The sequence below is a fragment of the Gouania willdenowi genome, chromosome 2 (genome assembly GCF_900634775.1).
Source record: "Gouania willdenowi chromosome 2, fGouWil2.1, whole genome shotgun sequence".
NCBI classification, from domain to species: Eukaryota; Metazoa; Chordata; class Actinopteri; order Blenniiformes; family Gobiesocidae; genus Gouania; species Gouania willdenowi.
Window position 1 is genome coordinate 11,238,583 of NC_041045.1, and position 22,870 is coordinate 11,261,452.

At 37.8% G+C, this 22,870-nt stretch overlaps 1 protein-coding gene across 1 annotated transcript in view; it reads right to left on the reverse strand.

Moving 5' to 3' along the window:
* LOC114478215 (E3 ubiquitin-protein ligase Midline-1-like) overlaps nt 1-14,722 on the reverse strand; it is a 55,285-nt gene extending 40,563 nt beyond the window's left edge. Inside the window, exon 1 of the mRNA XM_028471118.1 lies at nt 14,660-14,722. The gene's annotated coding sequence lies outside the window, so the exon portion shown is untranslated. The remainder of the gene's footprint in view (nt 1-14,659) is intronic.
* Nucleotides 14,723-22,870: the final 8,148 nt, after the last annotated feature.

The window sequence follows — 22,870 nt, forward strand, 5'->3', positions numbered from 1 at the left end:
CTTAGACTTCTTCTTGTCCTTGTTATTTTTGTTCTTGTTTTTCTCGTTCTTCTTAACTTTCTTCACATTCTTCGTCTTCTTCTTTTTCTTGTTCTGGTTCTTCTTCGACTTGTTCTTCCTGTTCTTATCCTCCTTTTTGTTGTTGTTGTTTGTTGTTGTTCATGTTGTTGTTCATCTTCTTGTTCTTCTTGTTCTTCTTCTTGTTCTTGTTCTTCTTCTTGTTCTTCTTCATGTTCTTGTTCTTGTTCTTCTTCATGTTCTTCTTCATGTTCTTATTCTTCTTCATGTTCTTCATGTTGTTCTATGACACGACGCCAGTCATTTTTTAATCTCAACTTGTTGAAAGAACTCTCAATGTTCTCCAAATCAGGCAAATTTTCCTCAAATGATTCCACAAAATGTCCCCAAATTTCCAAAATCAGGAAAACGCAAGTTAAAATCTTGCAGGGAATGACATACTGTGTATACTCACATTATTGTTTATATATCATTTCTATGTGAAAAGTTGGAGTTGTCCTCGATTGTGTTTGACAATAGAAACAGAAACAAGACAAAGTTCCTTCAGACCGTCACACTCTGTTTAGAAAAGCCTTGAATTTAGTACGAGGAGATGAGCGTCTGTGTTGAAAGCATGAAGAATAAAAAGCAAAACCACTGTCTGAGGTTTGAATTAGACAAAGTTTATGGAGCCAATGTGAGGTCAACTAAGAAAATAAAAATGTGGGGGGTTTTTTCTCACTTTGGCACTAAGCTGAAAGATGAAGGCGGTTTAGGGTGAGTTTAGAGGGATCAGAAAACTTTCCGTGAAATTTAAAGAATTTGCCAAGTCTAATGTCGACAGCAGAGTACTGACATCAAGTTGGGCGTGTGTGTGGTGCACTGGTGTGTGTGTGTGTGTGTGTGTGTGTGTTGTGTTTTTAAGGTGGTTGGAGTGGGATCAGTCGGGGTGAGGGTTCTGTGAAAGAATAAGGATGAGGACAAAGACTTTCCATCCTGGCTCAGCCTTTTCTGGAGAAGACAGTCGATAAAATAGTGCCTCCCTCCTAAAACACACACACACACACACACACACACACACACACACACACACGAACACGAACACGAACACGAACACTAGGATTTGACCAAATAGAGAAGGTTGATCTTCAAAGGACGTCAAATCCCATGACTCCATCTTTCCTTTGTGTGGAGAACATAGTCACATTTACTTTGTTCAATGAGTAGAAAAGACTCAATTTATTCGTTGCATTGTTTTATTTTGGAGGTTATCCAAACCAAACTGCTTTACAGCTGTGGGAAAATATGTTTTTAATCAAAAGTAGACATCGTGTAGGCCTCATAGATCAATAAATCCAAACCTTATCCGTGGGAAAGTTTGTTCCGATCTCCACCGTAAAGAATCTCTCATTGACATTGTCAGAAAAGTTTCACACATTGCATTGTGGGAGATGGAGATGTCGAGTTTCTGCTCGATTCTTAATGTGATTTTGTCAGAAAAGGAGGACAATGATTGGTTGAGTCCATTTCTGTTCAGGTTTGTTCCCAGTATTCCCCGTTTACGGCGTACATTTTAGGATTTCCTCAGGTCTCAGAGTAAAGTATCAGGTATTAGGAAAACCTCTATTTGTCAAACCAAATGCCGTCAAATGAAACGACTCGGGCTTCAAAATAAAAGTCATCAGACTAAACCGCCTTGAGTCGTAAAACACAACATGACCTTGTATTTTGAAGAAACCGGAAGTACACATGACATCAATATATGCAGTGTCAGATACAAGAGTAAAGTTGAAAGCTGTTGTTTTGTATTTATATTTAAAGGTTAATATATATCAACCTTTCATCTAACTATGTATTTATTAATCAAACAATATCCTTGTCTTAACTTTTAAAAAATAAAAGTAAAGCTTCTGAACTTACTTCGTCAGGCATTCGGTACTTCCCGTTCCTTCAAAATAAAACGCCATGTCGTGTTTCACGACCTGAATTCGTTGCGTCTGACTTTTATTTTGAAACCTGAGGCCGTGTCATTTCACAGCGTTCGGTTTGACAGGCGAGGTCGTTTTGTCTGATGGTGGTTTTGCTGAGTCATGAGTCGGTAACAGGGGTCGACCTGGTACCGGTGTCACGTACTGAGATTATAACCCTAACCTAATCCAATAAACAAATAAAACACGTGTTCGTTCACTTAAAAACAAAAAAAAAGCGTTATTTGTTTAGCAAAAATTAATTTTACCAATCTGAGTACGACGCGCACCCAGTACATGACACCAGATACCTCACTCTGAGACCTGTGGATGTCCTGAAAATGTACAGCGTACCTGTGATTTCACCTCCATACGCCAAACATTCAACTTCTGCTGGATTAAGTGCCACAATAACCTTCCGCCATCGTTTTTGCCACAACTGAGTAAAAACCCAAGAAAAGTGTTTGGAAGTCGCTTTGGCAGACTATAACGACAGGAACCTTCTTGTTTACTTCAAAATAAGAGCACAAGATCACTAAACCACTTGATTTAAAGATAGTCTTTACTCTGCACTTACAGAGGTCTCACCCTGAACCATCAGGAATGAGTGGAATGTAGCAGTTGGTCTGGTCTCAGACCATTACAGGGATAAAAGACGACAGGGTTATGACCAAGACCTGAGTCGAGGGCACCAGCTCCGTGGGTAGCACTGGGATTGTCAGGATTTACGTCGCATGTGTGCGTGAACAGATACCCAAGCAAAGTTAATCAGCTTTCTTTGATCCAAAAAAAACGAAGTAGAAAAAAAAAAAAAAAGCCATTTCCTCAAAGAGGCATCTTTACAACCTGAATTTAAAACCTCCCTGATCAGTATCTTCTTAAATATCCACTCTATACCTCCTAAAATGGATTGAACTGGTTCCCTGGAGCTGAACTGGTAACGGTTAGCTTTATTTTGTGTGAAAATATCTCAAACAACTGAAATAGAAACCTTTTCAGGAGTATTTAAGTCTTTTTAGAGCGTGCCTAAAACATGACAGTTCACATGTGGTCAAAAACTGGTCTGGTTTCCATCAAGGGAGGGGGTGGGCTGTTGGGGAGCATCAACAAGAGATAAAAGCAGGAATAATGTTGTTTTTTTTAAGGTTTGAAGGACCTGGTCATCCAAAGCTCTAGTTCTACGGTTTTATGGTTCTACGGCCAAATGTCTGTCCGACTGCATCCGAAGTGTGTTAGAAAAAGTCATTGTTGTTAAAACAGTAGCATCAATAGGTCCTCCGATTTTAAAATGTTAAAATTTCCCAAATTCCGTTACAGGGTTTTCCATTTTAATATTTTCCATTTAATCATCTTTCCCAAAAAGTCTACATTAGCCACACTGCTAAACCTTAGCTTCCCATTTAACAGAAAATATGAAGTAGGTGGTTCGCAACCTCGGGGTCGCCAGATGCCGTCAAGAAACTAAGAATATTTTTTTCAATAGTTTGAGCCCATTTTTGGTTATTTTTACCCTTTTTTTTGCAACAACACCAAACTTGCCATATTTTAATCTATTTTCATCACTTTTTCTTGCCATATTTTTGCTCCTTTTAATGCAATTTTGCTACGTTTTTGCCATTTCTGCCATTTCTCCATCAAATTTCAATGTCTTTTTTGCACATTTTTTCCACTTTCAAGACATTTTCGCCACTTATAAACCATTTCCACCACTTTTCCACCCACTGTCACCTATGTATACCCATTATTGACACTTTTAACCTCTTTTCACCATATTGCATGCATGTTTTTGCCAAGTTAGCCACATTCATGATTTGTCAAGCCCATTTTTTTTTCCAGTTTAAACAAATTGTTCCAATATTGACACTTTGAACCCTTTTAACCACTTTTTTTTTGTCAGTTTTTGCCCACTCAAATTTGCAACTTTTAACCAATTTATGTGGTTTTTTTTTGGTCACTTTAACTCATTTTATTTCTGATTTATCTGAACTACCTATTTTTATATTTTACTCATTATCCAAGACACACTGCTAATAACTGTGGATGTAAAATGTGTATTATAGGCTGATTTGGCGTTACTCAGATTTATGCCACTTCTCCACCAAATTTGCCTTTTCTGCAAATGTTTTCCACTTTCAAGACATTTTTGCCGCTTATAAACCCTTTCCACCACTTTTCCACCAATTGTTCCAATATTGACACTTTGAACACTTTTTACCACTTTTTCTGCCCGTTTTTGGTCACTCTAATTTGCAACTTTTAACCAATTTCTCTGGTTTTTAAAATCCCATTTCACTTTTAACCCATTTTGTTTTTGATTAAAACAAGGATTTACATCTTTGCCATGACTATATTATGACGCAAACAATGATAAACTTCCTGGATAACAGTGGCTATTATACAAAATAAATCTATAGCTTTTAAATCAACGCCCTGTTGGGTCTGCAGACGTCGTCTTTGATCTAAATAGTGGAAGAAAACAAGTATGGCATTATATCTTTTTAATAATACGACTGGAAAAGATCATGTTTGTGGCATTGAAGCTCACTGTGACTCACAGGACTTTATATAATAAGGTCAGAGTTTCAATGGAAATATTTTCATGCATTCCTGCTTTTGTCTCCCATTTGGAAAGCGAGAGCTAACTGAGGTCAGAGTGAGTGATATTAATAAAAAATAATGAGGCAGGAAACATCTTTGCCCTCCAGGTCTTTCCAACTCAGAGACTGAAGTCAACATTAAGGATGCCACGCAAGAAAATGTGCATCTTTCTGTCACTCCCATCACAGCTTCAGACGGGCGGATTCAAACCATGGCACGCGATCACAATTAGAAAAAACACCTCAAAGCATATGAGGACGCTAGCGGTCGCGCATGCAAACTGGTGTCAGCTAGCATCATCGTTAACTGTCAGCAGGCCCAAAGTGACCTCAATCTGTCCTTGCAAGGGGACACGCCCCCCACCGTTCACCATGAAAACAAAAAACTACTAAGTGCAAGCGGTGTAAAAATGTAAACATCTCATAATAAAGCTTAAAGGTCCCATTCCGCGCAAAAGTTGCAGTATTTTAAGGCTTTATTGTTGTCAATTAGGACTGGGCGATATGGATCAAAATTCACACCTCAATTTTTTATGTTTTGTGTTTTTGGAGTCACTTTTTGTATTTTTCCCTCATTTTTTGTGGCTTTTTCTGTATTTTTAGTCATTTTTGTATATTTAGTGTCTTGTGTTTTTTTTTTTTTTTTTTTTTTTTTTTATCTTTTTTGTATTTTTCTTATTGTTTTGTGTTTTTTTGGAGTCACCTTGTGTATTATTTTTTTCATTTTGTTTATTTTTTGTGGCGTTTTCTGTATTTTTGTAGTCATTATGTGTATTTCTGTTGTTGCTTTGTATTTGTCTCTCATTTTGTGTATATTTTGTGTCTTGTGTGTTTTTTTTAAGTCATTTTTTTGCATTTTTGTTGTTTTGAATGTTTTTTGGAGTCACTTTGCGTATTTTTCTTTCATTTTCTTTATTTTTTGTCATTTTCTGAAGTATTAGTCATTTCGCGAATTTCTGTTGTCGTACTTTTTCCATTCATTTTGCGTATTTTTTCAGTCACATTGTGTATTGTCGTATTTATTTTGTGTATTTTTGAGTCATTTCATGTATTTTTGTTTTCACTTTGTATATTTTCTCTCACTTGATGTATTTTGTCGTCGTCACATGTTTTTCTCTCATTTTGCGTGCTTATTTTGTGTGCTCGTAGTAATATTGTGTATTTTATCATGATTTCAGGTCACATTAACTGCAGCTACACAATATCAACACGTGACCAGCTTTAGCCTGGGTCTCTCTGAGAGACAGCACGAGTGAGTGAGTTTTGCAGCGTCAGAGGAGATTCCTAATGCATTTTAGTAAGAATCCTTATTTTTTTTGCACGTAGGACACACATTTTCCGTCTGTGCCTGTTGATATATATCGATTCGAGGGTAAATCAAGTGTAACACGGAGAAAGTCACTGGGGAGTGTGTTCATAATACCAATTTAGCGGCACGTTGTTATTTTAACGTCACGCTTTGCTTTAATTGAGACATGGCGCTGTGAGAAAAGTGTGCAGAGTGATGGGGTGAAGCATGAATAAGTAATAAATGGAAGTCATTCCCCCAGCTCTGCTCTCAGCAGTGCTATGTGTGTGTGTGTGTGTGTGTGTGTGTGCGGTGCTTAATCTAATACCATGGCTAATGCACTTTAGTCCATCTGACGGTGGTTATATTCTGATTTATTGGCCTGCCATCATCACCTGCAGCAGGAAAAGCTCACACCATTTAGAACACCTCACTTTGCTCGCTGAGAATATCCAAAGTCAGGCATAAAAAAAAAAAAAAGTAAAAGTCAGAAAGCGAGAGCATTAATCAGAGAACATGCATTTTGAATGAAGGTGAGAGCAGAGCTTTCTGCGCTGAGATGAAACAGTGGGAGACGGTGATTAATTATAAATGGAATAAATGATGGTCTCAGTGGGATCGTTAATAGTTTGAATTATTCATTATGAACTATTGGGCTTTGGATTAGCTTAAAAAAAAAATCTGATAACTGCGTTGGTTTTAGTGTTTCAATAAAAAACAAGAAGACATTTCTGCCAACAAAAAAAAAACGGAACAAGGGCAATAGCTCTGGAAAAAATATTTGCGCGCTTCTCATTTTCAAACTCCAGCCACACACTGTATCTTAAACAGTTTCTGAGAAAAGCTGTCCCCTTTAAGTCGGACGGACGGACCCTAGCTTTAGGCTAACATCTATGGGAAAACCCATGTATATGCTCATGCTAACATTTACCGCGTTCGGCAGTGATTTATGTAATTTCAAAAACACAGTCTTAGGGGTGTTATCAAACAGTACACTTAAACATACTGAGTCGCAACCTTATGTTTTTTCAAATCGAAAATACAAGAACTAGTCAGTAGAGACTAGTAGGCCATGGGCTTTCAAGATGGCCACTTCTGACTACCACGGCAACAGTAGTAGGTCAAAACACACTCACCCAGGGAAAAGAAAAACGGAACAAGGGCAATAACTCTGGAAAAAAAGAATTGAGCACTTCTCATTTTCGAACTCCATCAAGGTACTGATACCCTGAAGCCACACAACGCATTTGGTTATCCTATCTTAAACAGTTTCCGAGAAAAGCTGTCCCCTTTAACTTGGACGCACGGACAGAGCTCCAACCTATATCCACCTTCCACACTTTGTGGCAGGGAATAAAAATACCACTATACAAAAAGTCCGCTAGCTTCATGCTAACGTTTTTGGGAAAACCCATGTATATGCTCATGCTAACATTTACCGCGATCGGCGATGATTTATATTACACATCGTTTATGCTTAACTTTCACAAACACAATCTTAGGAGTGTTATCAAACAGTACACTTAAACAAACTCACAAGCATTTGTTTTTTCAAGCCGAAAATACAAGAACATAGTTAGTAGAGACCAGTAGGCCATGGGCTTTCAAGATGGCCACTTCCGACTACCACGGCAACAGAGGTAGATCAAAACACACTCACATATTTATTTTTTTTTATTTATTCAGTTCATTTCCGACATGGTCGCATTCACAGAAATTCATTTGACATTCAGAGCAAAATCACATCATTGTTTTTTTGTTTTTTGTTTTTTTGTCCTTTTTTTGTCCCTTTTCATGCCGGAAAGGGCGACGGAAAAAAGCATTATGCTTATCCAGATCCGTCCCCTAATTTGAACACAGATAATTTTACATCCAACCTCGTTTCTTCCCTTTTTTTTTTTTTTTTTTTTTTTTTTGTCCCTTTTTTTTTTTTTTGTGATGTGTTCTCGTCTGCAGTCATTGTTCCTGTTGTTACTCCTCCTCACAGTCTTTTTCTTCCGTATTTCCTCGGGCTGTAGCGTTCAATGAAGAGTTGACTTGAGATCTGTATGTGTGTAAAAATGTACTCCTCGTTTTGTCCTTAAATTGTTTCAGATTATCTGACTGTTGTGTCTCTTCGTCAAGGCTGTTCCAGAGGTTCATGGCTCTATACACAGTACTATGTTTGCCAACATTTGATATGACCCTGTTTGGTCTAAACACATTATTTTGTCTGAATTCATAGGGATTTTGATTGTATGTGAAACGTTTTTGTATTCGATGTGGTAGTTTTTTTGATGCAGCCCTAAATGCGTGTATTTGTGTGTTGTAGTGTATTATTTCTTGCAGTTTTAGGTATTTTGACTTCTCAAATAAATCGTTTGTGTGTGTGTTGTATGGTACTTTATGTAAAATTCTTATAGCTTTTTTTTGTTGTTTAAATAGTGGTTCAAGATACGTTTTGTAGTTATTACCCCATATTTCGGAGCAGTAGTTTAAGTGCGATGCTATGAGTGAAGAATAGATTGTTTTAAGTGATTTGGTATGTAGGATTTGTTGAAGCTTCCATAGGATGTAACTGCTTTTGGCAACTTTGTTTTTAACTATTTGTATATGTTTTTTCCAGGTCAGCTTGTCGTCCATCCAAACTCCTAGTACCCTATATTCTTTTACTTCTTCTATTATTTCCATGTTTAGTTTCAGTCTTATATCTACCATTTTATTTCTCTTTTCGAAATTAATGAATTTTGTTTTACTGACGTTTAGGGCTAATTTGTTTACATCTAACCAAGTTTGAATTTTTAATAGTTCCTCATTTGTTGACTCTATTAGAGTGTTAATGTCTTTGCCTGTGCATAGAATGGTTGTGTCATCTGCAAACAACGTTAGTTTGTTTGCAGATAATAGAGTAAAGAAAAACGAAACAAGGGCAATAACTCCGGAAAAAAATAATTAGCACTTTTCATTTTTGAACTCTATCAAGGTATTGATACCCGATAATAATTTCAATGACCTTTCATCCACTTGAATGTAAGTAATAATGACCAAATGGAGCATTAACAAAGGAAAAAAAACAATGGGTTTTTGTGGTGTCATTTTGTATATTTTTTTTGGTGCTTTTTTATACGTTTGATAGCTTCAATGAACGAGTCACCAAGCTTCTACATCTCCAGCCTGGCTCCACTTGGTTTAGAAGTGGATTTCTTTGGTCAACAGATGACGTGATGAGCTGCCTAAAGGGCATTGCTTTACTAATAGCCTCATGGATTGCTTTCACACACATAGTATATATGTTCATGTGTGGGCTTTGGAAAAACGCTGCGGGTGGTTTATCGATTGAACCTCTGTGTGTGTGTGTGTGGGAGCTAGATTGGTTTTGTGTACCCTTGGCTCATAGTATTTATCAATGCTGATGTTGGGAGAATAGGGTCGAGGTGTTTGTTTGGCCTGAAGGGACGAGTTGAGTTTAATAGAGAAACGAAATGAGGAGCTTGTAGTGCTAGTCTCTCGTTTTCTCAAACGCCGCTTTTTCTGGCTTTTCCAGTAAATAATACAAACTTTTGACAGAATTAATACAGTAATGTCTGCGGAAATCAAAAAAGTCTTGCAATAAACATTGAATTTGAAAACAAATTACATAATTTACAACTCTTTCTTAATAAAGGTACACACGAAACTGAAATGTTGACATTTGTTTTAAGATAATGTTCCTTTTTGTGACTGTAGTGGGAATTCAAAAACAAAATGAACCAAATTGCAACAACTGATGACAATACTGACACAAGTACAGAGTACAAAATACAAGAATACAAAAATAGAAAATAATCATACAAATACACAAAATGAGAAAAAATATAAAAAGTGAAAACAAAAAATACACAAAGTGAAAACAAAAAATACACAAAGTGAAAACAAAATTAGTGAAAAAATTACAACAAAAATCCATAAAATTACACACAAAAAACAACAAAATTAAAGAAAAATTCACCAAGTGACAACATAAATGATTAAAAAACATACACAATGACAATGTTGCATTAGTTGACCCATTATTGTCACTTTTAACCTCTTTTCACCATATTTCATGCATATTTTTTGCCAATTTAACCACATTCATAATTACTAAAATTTTTCCAATGTTAACACTTTGAACCCTTTTCACCCCTTTTTTCTGTCTGTTTTTGCACACTCTAATTTACGACTTTTAACCAATTTCCACGGTTTTTAAAATCCAATTTCACCACCTTTTCCACCATTTTTGGTTAATTTTAACCCATTTTATTTCTGTTCAAAACAAATATTTACAAATATTTAATTTAGCCCAAATAGTAATAAACTTCCTGCCACTTCTTCATCAAATTTCCATGCCTTTTCTTCAAAATTCTTCCACTTTCAAGACACTTTTAGTACTTATAAACCCTTTCCACCAATTCTCCTACCAAATGTCACATATGTTGAGCCATAATTGTCAATTCGAACCCCTTTTCACCGCATTTTTATGTTTATTTTTGCCTTTATTTTGGAGGTTTTGAGCTGAAAAGGTTGAGAACCACTGATTTTGTAAATATGTTTGCCTTTCTCTCTAGAAAAATCAACTGAACGTTAGGAAAATTTCAACACGGACGCATCGCTCCACATCTGTGCGAAGGACTTGGAGCCTCAGGGAACCAATGAGCTAATTAATGTACTGTGCACAACATGTCCGAGCTAATGCTAATCAATGCTTTACTGAGTGTGCAAACACTTAAACTAAATAACACAATCAGTGTCGGACTGTATTCAGTGTTTGATACCAGACCAGGTCAAAGTTCATCCCTGGACGATGGAAGAGCTTTTTATTAGTTTCAATTGGTGATATAAATCTGTCGGTATCCATGTCAACCATCCAAATTGTTAATTCTAACCAGTGTGGAAGGGCTTTGGACTGGGGTACCCCCAATTTTTGAGCTTGCATCCATTTTAGACGATTAATAAAATAAATCCCATGCTTTGTAGTATTAATACTTCAAATGAAGTTAAATCAAAACTTTTACCCCCGAAAGTTGAACAATAAACATTTAATAGTTTATATTTAACATAAGCAAAATAACGTTTTACATTTTTCTTGCTGTTGCAATGTAATGTTTGTACGCCAACGTACAGTATGTGAGGGGCGTGTCAGACCACAAAATAAATTCAATAACAAATGCAACTTTTAAACATTGAGCAAAACAACTGAGCATTATTTTGTCAGTAGTGTTGCTGTTCATGTACAGGTGGTTATTTATGCATTTAAGTTTAGGTTCACATTCCCATTGTTTTTCATTAATCAACATATGAAACAACTTGTTTTTTTAAAGGTTATAATTACAGAGGGTATATGTGATTCCATGCATCGGTGCGTCCATCTTTATATGTGATTAAATTGATTAATTTAGAGTTTTCAATGTATATTTTCAGTTATATCTCTGCCCTAATTTCAAATAGGTGTTACATAAAGAATAATGATAAACTCTTTAATAATAATAATCCTGCAATGAAATATATCACACAGTGATGTCTTTTTGTTCAGTCTTTTTGGCAAACTTTGATTTTCGGCACATTTTCCGCCACGAGCCAAGTTAATATACACATCACTGCGAGATTTTAAAGGAAGTCAATTTCCTTCCAAATGAGGATCACGAACCTCTGCCTCATGCTTTTTAAAAGATTTTTCACACTCGAGTATAGGCTACTTGTTTGTCTTACAGTGTCAATGATTGCAGTGTCGATAACAAACGGCACTAAAGCAGAAGTCAAAGTAAATCTGTGTTTAACACAGACGGAGCGGAGTGAGGCCCTTGAATATTTCACAGTCCATCTCATCACCGAGAGTCTTTGACATTCCAAGGCTTTGTCATTATGCAGATTCAGGCTTTCAATCTGCCATGTTTGGTCACCCGGAGAACAAACTAGACCCTTCAGAGTCCAAACCCCCCGGGGCAGATAATGGAAGACCACCGTTAAAATTCCCTCATCCTTATCCCAAACTCAGGCCTCCAGTCTTTCTCTTCTTCAAAGGCCTTCTTTCTAAATCCCAGCTTTAGGACAAGTGGGTGGCGAGGAGCCAGTGTTCTGCCGTCGTGGGGAAGCTGGGTTATGAAAGCCAAGATGGACGGGGTGTTGGAGCTCAGATGTGAGAGGTTTGGCCGGGCATGAAAAGGTTGAACACACTGGCAGTCAACGAAGCCAAAAGCCCCACTGGGCTAAAGTTCTGGTGCAGATGGAACTAAACCCTCAGATATTATCCTGTAGGAAGATGGAGGGTTTTCTTCTCCCGACTGACCCCAGAGCGGTTAAAACACTCTAGGTCCTCCTCGTTTGGGCAGCATCTCAAAAGCATCTCTTCTTGTCTTTCATTAGATTTTAACACTTTTGTGAAAAGGGCTCTTGTTTTGAAGCTAACAAAGTTTAGTCAGTAGCACAATGGAGGGTCTCCAAAAATCTCCAAAATGTCGGCATGAAGTGGGTTTCCGCAGGTTTTATGGATCAAATGAGCACATGTTGATATTCTACTTGGTCACTTTCAAAGGTGGAGAATCAACAGATATATTTAGCCACAGTGTGATTCAGGTTTTTGTCCTTGTAGGTTCCAAATGCATCTTGGGAAACTTGGAATTTTACTTCAGTGGGAACGCTCATCATCCTAACCCTCCTAACCACTCATAGTGGTTAGGAGGGTTGGGTTAGAGCAATTAGGTGAACGCAACTGTGCCCGATGCGGCATTGTGGGTGATCAAGAGAACCGGCGACGGTGCAAAACAGGGCTTTAAAATCACTCCGAAACAGGGCATTGGGAGGATGAGCGTTCCCATTGAAGTATACTTCCAAATTTCCCAAGATGCATTTGGAACCAACAAGGACAAAAACCTGAAGCACACTGAGGCTAAATATCTCTTCTGATTCTCCACCGTTGAAAGTTCTGAAAGCGTGTTAAGCGAGAAAGTAACCAAGTAGAATATCAACATGTGCTCATTTGATGGATAAAACTCACCTATACACATTTCACGCCGACATTTTGGAGATTTTCGGAAACCCTTTATTGTGCTACTGACGAAACTTCCTGTTAACTTCAAAACAAGAGCCCTATTTACAAAACTAATGGAAGACAAAAAATATGCTTTTGTTTTGAAAAAAGATGTTTGAGTTTTAGCTTGAAGGTGGTCCCAGGACCATTTTACATTCCACTCGTAATGCATCATGGGACAGTTGAGTATGATTAGTGTGCCTACCATGTATACTTATCCCGAAAAATATCCCGATATAGTACTTCTCACAAACTCCATCTTTTCATACTATTTAATGTGAAGGCACTACATACAATTATTGACATCAGATTTAGTAGGAGTAGTACGTTAGTATTGGATTTCAAACCCAGCCCTGGGAGTCTCTTAATCGGACGTGTCAACCTATTCAAACCATTTCACACATAGTTTCACTTTGTTATAGCTCGGCCACAGTTTCCTCCAGGTACACAACTGTCACATCACGATTCTATCAACCACACTTTCACTGTCACGCTGTCCGTAATGGGGGGAGGGTTGCACCTGGAGGGATGTTCACGGCAAGAACGTTCACAACTTCAGCAGCAATGATCTAGATATTGTTCAGAAACAGCGGAAATGTTTATACGCAGGTAATCACGAAGCATCCCAAACAGGCGAGTGTGGGTCAACACGTGTTTAGTTTCGACTTGTATGTTCAGAGTTCAGCTTAGCCAAGTTCTCCATAATTCATGACGGCATATACACACTATCTGTATTATTCATGGTGGCTGTCGGTTGCATTCTGCCTCAGATGTGCTGCAGTGTGAGAAGATTCAACGAAAAAAATCCATTTTTATCTCAAATATTCTACAATTTTTCAAGCTATTGCAACAAGAGTTTTTGAGGATTTATTGATCAGAGCTGAAAGTAACAGTTTACAAGTACTCACGTTACTGTAATTGAGTTGCTTTTATGTGTTTTTTGAGTATATTTCTAAATCAGTCATTTTATTTGTACTTAAGTATGTTTTTAAGATGTAAAGTAATTTGTTACATTTCTACACCCAACCTTTACTGGGTAAATTCATTTTTTTTTTTTTTTTAATGATTAACGGACATTGTGAAACTACAAAGAAATGAAACGACCAGACAACAATCAAAGGCATCACATCATAGTCGTTCAATCAGATTAAACGTAATGCATGGCGCCAAAATAGCATTAAATGGAGGTTATTTTCATAAATGTAGCTGTACTTAGGGCCTGAGAATATTTTTAGTTTGCATTGAATTCATTGGTGTTATTTTATTTAAAAAATAATTTTATTTTATACCTATGCTTTTGTGGAAGTTCCAATTGTGTAAGATTTATACATGAGATGTTTACTGTATGCAAGGGAACTGTGGCAAGATTTATTGCCAAAAATAAACATGGGGGGTGAAAGTAACTAGTAACGTTCATTGGATTCCCAATACAAAGTGTTCATTCATATCGAAAGACCAGCTATTGTCCGCACAGCTACTTGTAGTTTGCTTATTATCCAGCTTTAGCTCAGTTATAAGTAGATTAAAACCAATAACCTTCTAAACGTTCAACCACGCGTTCGCAATCCGCTTCCATCTGAATCAGCACGAACGCTACGTTGAGACGATGTCGTCGGTTAGCACGTGCGTGTCGAAGCACCACGCTCGGACCACATGGAGGAAGCACAGCCCCCCCCCACCACCCCACCCCTCTCCCGTGCACAACAGCCCGTTGCTAATGCGCTAAAAGCAAATAAAAGAGCGTTAACCCGCTGTAAGTGAATTAAGCAACAAAGGAGGCACTTACATTCAAGAGCCTCACATGGTCCTTTTGACAAAGAAAGAAGAGATGCAGGCAGTTGGTTAGTCCATGCTGAGGGGGGGAGGGTGTAAGGATGGCGGGAGGGGGTGCAAAGCAAAAGTGTATAACCTTGGAGAGAGAGAGGTAAAGACGAAATGTGCGAAAGAGAAGTCACAGCAAGGAGCATCAACGGTACACGCACTCAAATCAACACTTTGCTTCTTTTTTTTTTTCCTCACACCACCCCCATCCCCTCCTCCTCCGTCCGTTCAGCTGAACATCCCTCCCTCCCTCCCCCTCAACAACATCTAACCCTGTGCCTTCAGGTTTTTAGTTGTCATGTGTTCAGGCTCAGGCAAGCATGAAAGAGGTTATGGAAACTGGTCGAGGGAAACCCGTGCCTTCGTAACGGGGAGCACGGAGCACACCCCGCGTGTTTGATCCGTGGCAGATGGATGGGGAGGCAGGAGACGATATCCAGCGTCTCCGTTCTTCTGTCACACTTTTATTGGATCTTATCCACAAGAGGGAGAAAAAAAAAGCAAAAAAAGACAAAGCCACATGTTCCACGTAGCATTCATAAAAAAGTAAACTACCTAAAACTACATGGTTCTATTAATTATCAAGTTATTTCATAATCTTCTTTGCTCGTCTATCTTAGTGTTTCTCAAATGGGGGTACGTGTACCCCAAGAGGTACGCGAAGACATTACAAGTGGTACAGAGTGAAATTAAAAATGATAATCACACTGAATATTTTCCAGCAACTCACAAAACAACAACAAAGACCCACTAAAATAAGAGAAAAATATACTGGATAATAAAAAGAATAGACAAACAACAAGAAAATACACAAAATGGAACCAAAAAAACACACATCACCAGCAACACACAAAACGACAACAAAGACACACTAGATGAGAGAAAAGCACACAAGATCACCACAAAACACACAAAAATAACAGAGAAACATACAAAACGACACCAAAGACACACACACTGAGAGAGAATAACTTAAATAATGCCAATAAAACACAAAAATGACAACAAAAACACACAAAATAGGAGAGAAATATACTCAATATTAAAAAGAATAGACAAATGACAACAAAATGACACCAAAACCACACACTAACTGAGAAAAATACTTACCATTACCATAACCAGCAAAAATAAATATATCAGATGATGTTAAAAGGCTAACCCTATAAGATTAACACATTCACCCATATCCTCCCACAGTGGTTGGAATCTAAATCACCTAATCTCCCCCAAAAGCCCTTAACAACACATCAGGAGGCTGAGTGCTGCCGATCAGGGCTGATGAACCTAAGTACCATCAGCCTGAGAGCAAAATAGAGAACCCAAAAACCGCCAAAGAGCTGACATCCCCGCAGCATCAATTTGGTCTTTTATTTCCTACTTGTTTGTATTTACTCTGAGAATTCTCACGACATAGAGCTGAATAGGAGCAAAAGTAGCAGTTATATACCGCATTTTCTGTGTTCAGTGTTTACTCCTTGCGTCTAAATACACTTTGTGTTGATAATTTGGAGAAAGTTAACTTGGAGCCAGATTGATGTGTAGCCCCTCCCTCTAACACGAGTTCTCCACATCGATCTGGGTCTGTGTCTGGCGAATCCTTTCGGAACCAGGGAGGGACATGAACAGAATGCTTGAAGCTGATTGGGCGAACCGCCTGTCCACCATGATTTGTTTTAGCCAATCAAACGGTAACAAATGATGATGTCGTCATTGGCATGCGCCGCAGAGACGCTGCTACAACAATGGTGAAAAGTTTTTTTTTTTTTTGAGATAGTAATGCTGCGGTCATTATGTCATTGAGTGACTTTTGCCGTTTTTGCAACACGAGTATGTGAGTTAAGAGCACGTTGACCATCCTCCTACGTCGACATCTTTACATCATTTTGATTTGGAGCTATGCTAATAGCGGTAGCCCAGTTAGTTCCTTTCCCTGAAACCGCGCATGCCCCAGTTTTGCTTCAGCGCTTCTGCCTTCGTCACACCCGGATATTCCGCCCTAAATCACAACACCGCCTCATGATTGGTTCTAATTGGTTCGTTTCGAAAGGCAAGATGTATTGTGGTGTTTGTGAAAACCAGGAGAATCCATCTTGCAGGCAAGGTTAGGAGACACTTGCAGATTAGAGTTTGTTCCACTTGTCCGCACGCGAGCCATTGAACACGATGTCCTTTCGTCTACATTACGAACCTTGATCACAACAACTTTCGGCCTTTTAGTCCCGAACCCGAAAATGTAGGATCTACTGATGTTTTGTGCACTGAAATTGCACTTTGTGGCTTTTAATTTAATTAGGACAAATAATTGAAAGTAAATCCTTTAATATCCAGTCTCTTGAGGCAAAAGGTCAGTCCTGTTCCAGCTGGGACTAACTGACACACATGCTCTGTCTGGTGACCCATTTAACCCGTCTGTACAGCAGGAATACTGTTAGATTAGTTGCACTGTTTTACTATCACAAATTCCTTCAGTCATGAGGAAAGTAGTGGCCAAATTATTGTTATTGTTGCACAAATGAACAGTGCAGCGTGACATACGCCTCACCGCTGACTCATCTCATAAACATTGTGCAAAATGTACAGATTATAGCAATTATAGTTCAGCCACACAAAGACCCCAGACACGGTTGGGTGGAGAGTCAGCAGAGCAGTGAAACCAGTGAGATGCTCCAAAGGACACCAACACGGTAAACAAATGTTTGCTAGTAGCCTAGATTTATCCATTGTTTAGTTTCTTTCACGAAACACACTAACAAAAGAAACGCGTCGTTATCGACAGAATCGTCTTGTTTCGTCAATGGACAATAAGTCAAGTCGATAACTTTGTGAATGTGTTGCCATTGGCAAACCAGAAGTCGCCATATTGGAGGTACTCAGCAGGTAAACAAAGCAGATTCCAGATGTCGAACGAAAGGAAATGGTGAATTATTGCCGTGTTTTGGGCTGTACCAATCGGTCAGACAATGAAAAAAATTTGGAGTTTATAGACTGCCAAAAGTTATAACAAATCAGGGAGAACAATGTAAAAAATTATCAGAGGAAAGGAGGCGCTCGTTGCTAGCAACGCTAAACCAGGATATACGAAGCAAGATCCAAATTTGTTCGGCCCATTTCTTGTAGGGATGAACGATTTTGGAAAAGAATTGAATTGCAATCTTTTTTTCCTCAATATTGCAATTTAATATGCGATCATTTTTTCAAGGGCCTCTTGTCATGTATTTTCCAATGAACACAAGCAATAAATCATCTGTTTCATAATAAACTATTTCAGATTGATTTAAACTTTAAGTGAATATAAAATGCAGATTTTAAAGCACAGATTACAACAATAACGCAAACAAATCTGTGGCTTTACCGCTTCAACATACCTAACTTCACGTTTCATGAAACATGTTAACATGTGGTCTGCACTTCTTAAACAATCTCTGAACTTAACAGGACAGTACAAGACAGGCACGAAAATCACAGGCAGAAAAATCAAAGAAACAAATGAATGGTTTAGAACTTTTTCATCCAATCAGACGTGGGCTCCGAACATTCCTACCCTAAATGGTAAAGGTCGCATGATATATTTTGAGACAAGTGGGAAAGAAAGTCCACACGATCTACTACACACCCGAATGTTATGGTTTTTTATTTTGCATATATACTGTATTCCTATTGATTTTAAAAAGTTTATAACCACGGAAAATGGCCATTTTTGTCCTTTTTTCTTCCCAAACACATTGTATTGTTATAGCAAGCCCATTATCATCTATCGGATTGTGATCTTAGTGTATAAGTCATAAAAATATGTATGATTTGTGCTGGTATCGTATCGCATTGATCCGCATCGGACAATATTCAAGGCTGCATTATCGGTATCATTTCGGAAGTAAAAAAGTTGGATCGGGACATCCCGGGGCGTAACAAAATGGCTTACTCAGGATACAATATGAAATACGATACTGGGCTCATGATACGAAATACTCACGATACGATATCAAAAAATAAGAAATACATTCCCAATGAAGATTAACAAATGTGTAACAAATTATTGTTGATGAAAAACTATTTGACTGCAAAAGTTGGAGTGTGTCAGAGTGTTTAGCTTCACAAATAAAGAAGGAAAATAAATCTACCAATCTAGCGCGCGGTTTTTTTTAATGCTGCGGTTATGATTAACAAAAATATCCATCAGTGTGTTTTGTGTTAAATTACAGGTACTTTGGGTACATTACTGGGGTTTCATTGTTTATCTTCTCCTCATTCCTTCTTCCCATTACCTTAACGTAACACCCTGACTGAAACTGACATTTCCACTCTGCTTCCCCCCTACGGCCTGTCGTCCACGGTTTTCCACTTGCCATGTTACAGAGATTGCATCCGCTTCTTCTCCTTAGCCTTCGTAACCTCCGGCTCTGCCTCTGGGCTTTGGAGTATGTATGTACGTATGGTGGGGGGAGTGCAATCATGTCATGGCACTGACTCGTTCGTGCCAGGTTCTCTTGCCCTAGCGCTCCAACCATGGGACTGCCATTAATTACGCTTTACGCGCTATGCTAACAGTGAGCACTGAGGCCCAGCTGTGAGGAGCAAACAAGCAGCTGACCTGGAATATAAATGTCTTTACTGTGAAGGGCCCGGAGGGTTTAAAGGGCGACGTAAAGGAGCTGATGCCGCTACCATCTGCCCTTGCCACACATTCCTGGCCAAAAAACCTCTGCCTGGCTCTGGGTACTATACCCTGGCTGTGATTTCAGAGTCAATGGCTGCCATGCAATGACATTTGCTTTCCTTTTCCAAATCGGATATCATCACACGTGAAGGATTTAGAGGACATTTTAAAGACCTTTGGGGATCCTCACACTCATTATACGTTGCTTTAACGCATCCAAGCATTTTCCACTGCTTTCTTTCTGCTTCTTCCCAGGGCGTGCTTCATAATTTAATTAAGTCGACTGACTTTTCTAAAGGGCAAACGATGCAAGAAGTAATACAATTAATAAAATGGGAGACTTCTCTTGCTTTGTTTCACTCCCCCCCCCCCCCCACCACCCCCGTTTCCAGTGGCTCAGCACAATTCCCCCTCGACCCCCCTTTTTGCTTGATTTGCATTTAGAGAAATCAAATCTGGCCTTTCTCCGCTAATTTATGATGAAATTCAAGCACAAAGCCAAATGGCACATGGAATATTCACCAAGGCAAAAGTTGTCTTTGAGGAATTGGTACGAGATTAGCATGCACAACCTGCACACACACAATGGCTAAAAAGAACACTGAAAGTCACAATTATTATTATTTATGATTATTACGTTTTGGCTTGATGAAAAACAATGAACCAAGCAAGACTTCTGAATCTTCTTTTCACCTTTCTTGAGGTCTTCTCTTACTTAAAGGCTGAGGTGAATGTTAAAAACTAATGAGACTAATGAGAATGTAGCGTGACCTTGACTAAAAGACGACCACCTGTGAGTTATGGACCTCTCATTAGTTAAAGACTGTGGATAAAGATCCATAGAAGTCTAAACCGTGGCTTCCATAGGGAGCAAGGTTTTCAAGGCCTTTCATGAAACTAATATAATAAGGTGTCTTAATTAGTTTTTTAAGGGTTATTTCAAAATATTCTAAAATTGTTTTTCTTGTTCTTGTATGTGTTTAGATAAAATTGTAACTTATTTCTAAGGCATTTCAAGAAGTTTACTTTTATCTGCTGATCGCTTTGATTTTGGTTTTGTCCATAACTTCCGAGTAATAATGCCAGAATGTTAACTTTGTCTTCTTTTTGAATAATATGTTGATGTTTTTTGTTCAGGAAACTTTTTTCGAGGAAGTTTACTTTGATCGCCTGACATATTTTGACTGTTGACTGCCAGTCTTCTTCAGAGGGGTCGGCTATTCGCTTTGATGTGCCCTTGACTTCTGCAAAATAATTCCGGCAACTTCATTTTGTCTTCTTCTTGAATAATATGTTAAGGTTTCATTTATTCAGAAAATATTTTTTTAGGAAGTTTACTTAGATCTCCTGACATGTTTCGACTGGCAACTGCCAGTATTCTTCAGAGGTGTCTTCTGATCGCTTTGATGTGTCCATATTTTATCCATGACTTCCGTGTAATAATTGCAGCGAGTTCATTTTGTCTTCTTTTTCAATATTGTTCTAAGATTTCATTTGTTCAGACAATTTTTTCTCTGGAAGTTTACTTTGATCCCCTGACATGTTTAGACTGGCAACTGCCAGTATTCTTCAGAGGCGTCTGTGCCCTTGACTTCTGCGTAACGAATCTGGAAACTTCATTTTGTCGTCTTCTTGAATAATATGTTAAGATTTAATTTATTAAAAAAATGCTTTTAGGAAGTTTGCTTTGATCTCCTGACATGTTTCGCTTTGATGTGTCCAATGCTTGGAGGACAACATTAAAACAAAATTAACTTGCTGGAATTATTATTCAAATCAAGGAATGCCAGATATCGTCATCCTTATAAAATACAAAACTAGGTCCCTTTATATATATATATATATATATATATATTATTTTTTTTTATTTTTTTTTTTTTTTTAAAGAAAACACTGTTTTTTTGTCTCTTGCAGAGCTGCAAGAGACAAAAAAACGTATGGAAAACTGAATGAGTAGTTGTTTATTATTTACATGAATGTGTTAAAAACACAAAATAGTTCACTCGTGAGCTGCAACAACTCTGACTTGTTAACTAGTCAATTATTAAGGTATCTGGTTAACTCGTGCATGCAGCTGTATTAGCAAAAAATAAAAGAATAAATAGTGAACTAGTTGCTAAGCTACTGTATATTTACAGTGCATTATATTTAGAGGGGTCCTCCACTGTTTTTACAAATGTGGTCTAAAACCTTTGAAATCCAGTTATTAGTAGATATATGCCTAACAAAACACATTATTATGCACTATATTAGTTTTATTAACTTTTAAATATGGGAATTATTCACTATTTAAGAGCCTGTGTTCCGCCATCTTGAAATGACGTGATTGAGGACGTCTTCATCAGTCCTTGATTTACTCGCAAACTTCAATCACCAGAGCGTGTCAGCGAACTGTTTAAGGGAGAGTAAACGTCCCTTAGGAGAACTCTTCTTCTCTGCTTCATTGTCTACTACCAAACCACGGACTTGGAACTGTCACAAATTTGTTTTCCGGTCACAACTGTTTTTGGTATGTTTCTGTAAAAAAGAGGTTTGCATCGACATTTTTAACTTTTCCTGATTATTTAGAGCAACCAAATGCAGCACAAGTTGCCATTTTGCCTGAAAAAGCTGCTAAATGATCTAAAAAGGTGCTAAATGACATAAAAAGCACCCTGAATGGGTGAGTGCGTGGCCGTCTATATCACACATAAACTTGGAAATGCCAACGTTTCACATGCACGGTTTGTTTTACCCACTGCTTGCGTACACGTGGCGTGGTCGCGTGCTTCACGTGTCGGTCTGCTGACTCAGCGGAGGTCATGTGGACCAACCTCACAGGATGCAAACATCTGTTTTATGCCGGGTGTGTTGAATTATATATATCTGCTTACCTGCTTTCAGTGTAAAGTCAGACTCCGCAGGTTTCCAAGCATGTAGACGGTGTTAAGGGAGCACATGCATGTCCCAAATGATTTATTTCACTACAGAAATAGATTTTTTTGCCTTTATTGTTTACATTTTTAAATATCTAACTCAATGATAGAATCTGCCGCCTTGAGCAGCTATTTTCTTGTTTTTATGTAAAAAAAAAAATCCATGATGCAATTTTTGGTGTTTTTTTTTATTTTTTATTTATATTTTATCTCATTATTTTTGTGTGTTTTCGGAGTCACTTTGTGCCTTTAAGTCTTTTGTGTGTTTTTGTGCAATTGTTTTGTAATTTTGCATGGTTTCTTCTGAGTATATTTGTTTTGTTTTTTTTCTTTTTGCTTTTTTGCTTTTTGGTTTTTATTTATTATTTATCTCGTTATTTTTGTGTTTTTGGAGTCACTTTGTGTATTTAAGTCATTTTGCATGTTTTGTTCTTTTTTTGTTCATTTCTTTTTTTTTAATTTTCAAAGTTTTCTTTAGAGTAACTTTGTGTATGTTTTGCTTTTTTGTTTTTAATTATGGTTTATTTATTACTTATTGCGTTATTTTTCTGCATTTAAGTATTTGTGTGTTTTTGTTTTCCTTTTATGCATGGTTTTTTTTTTA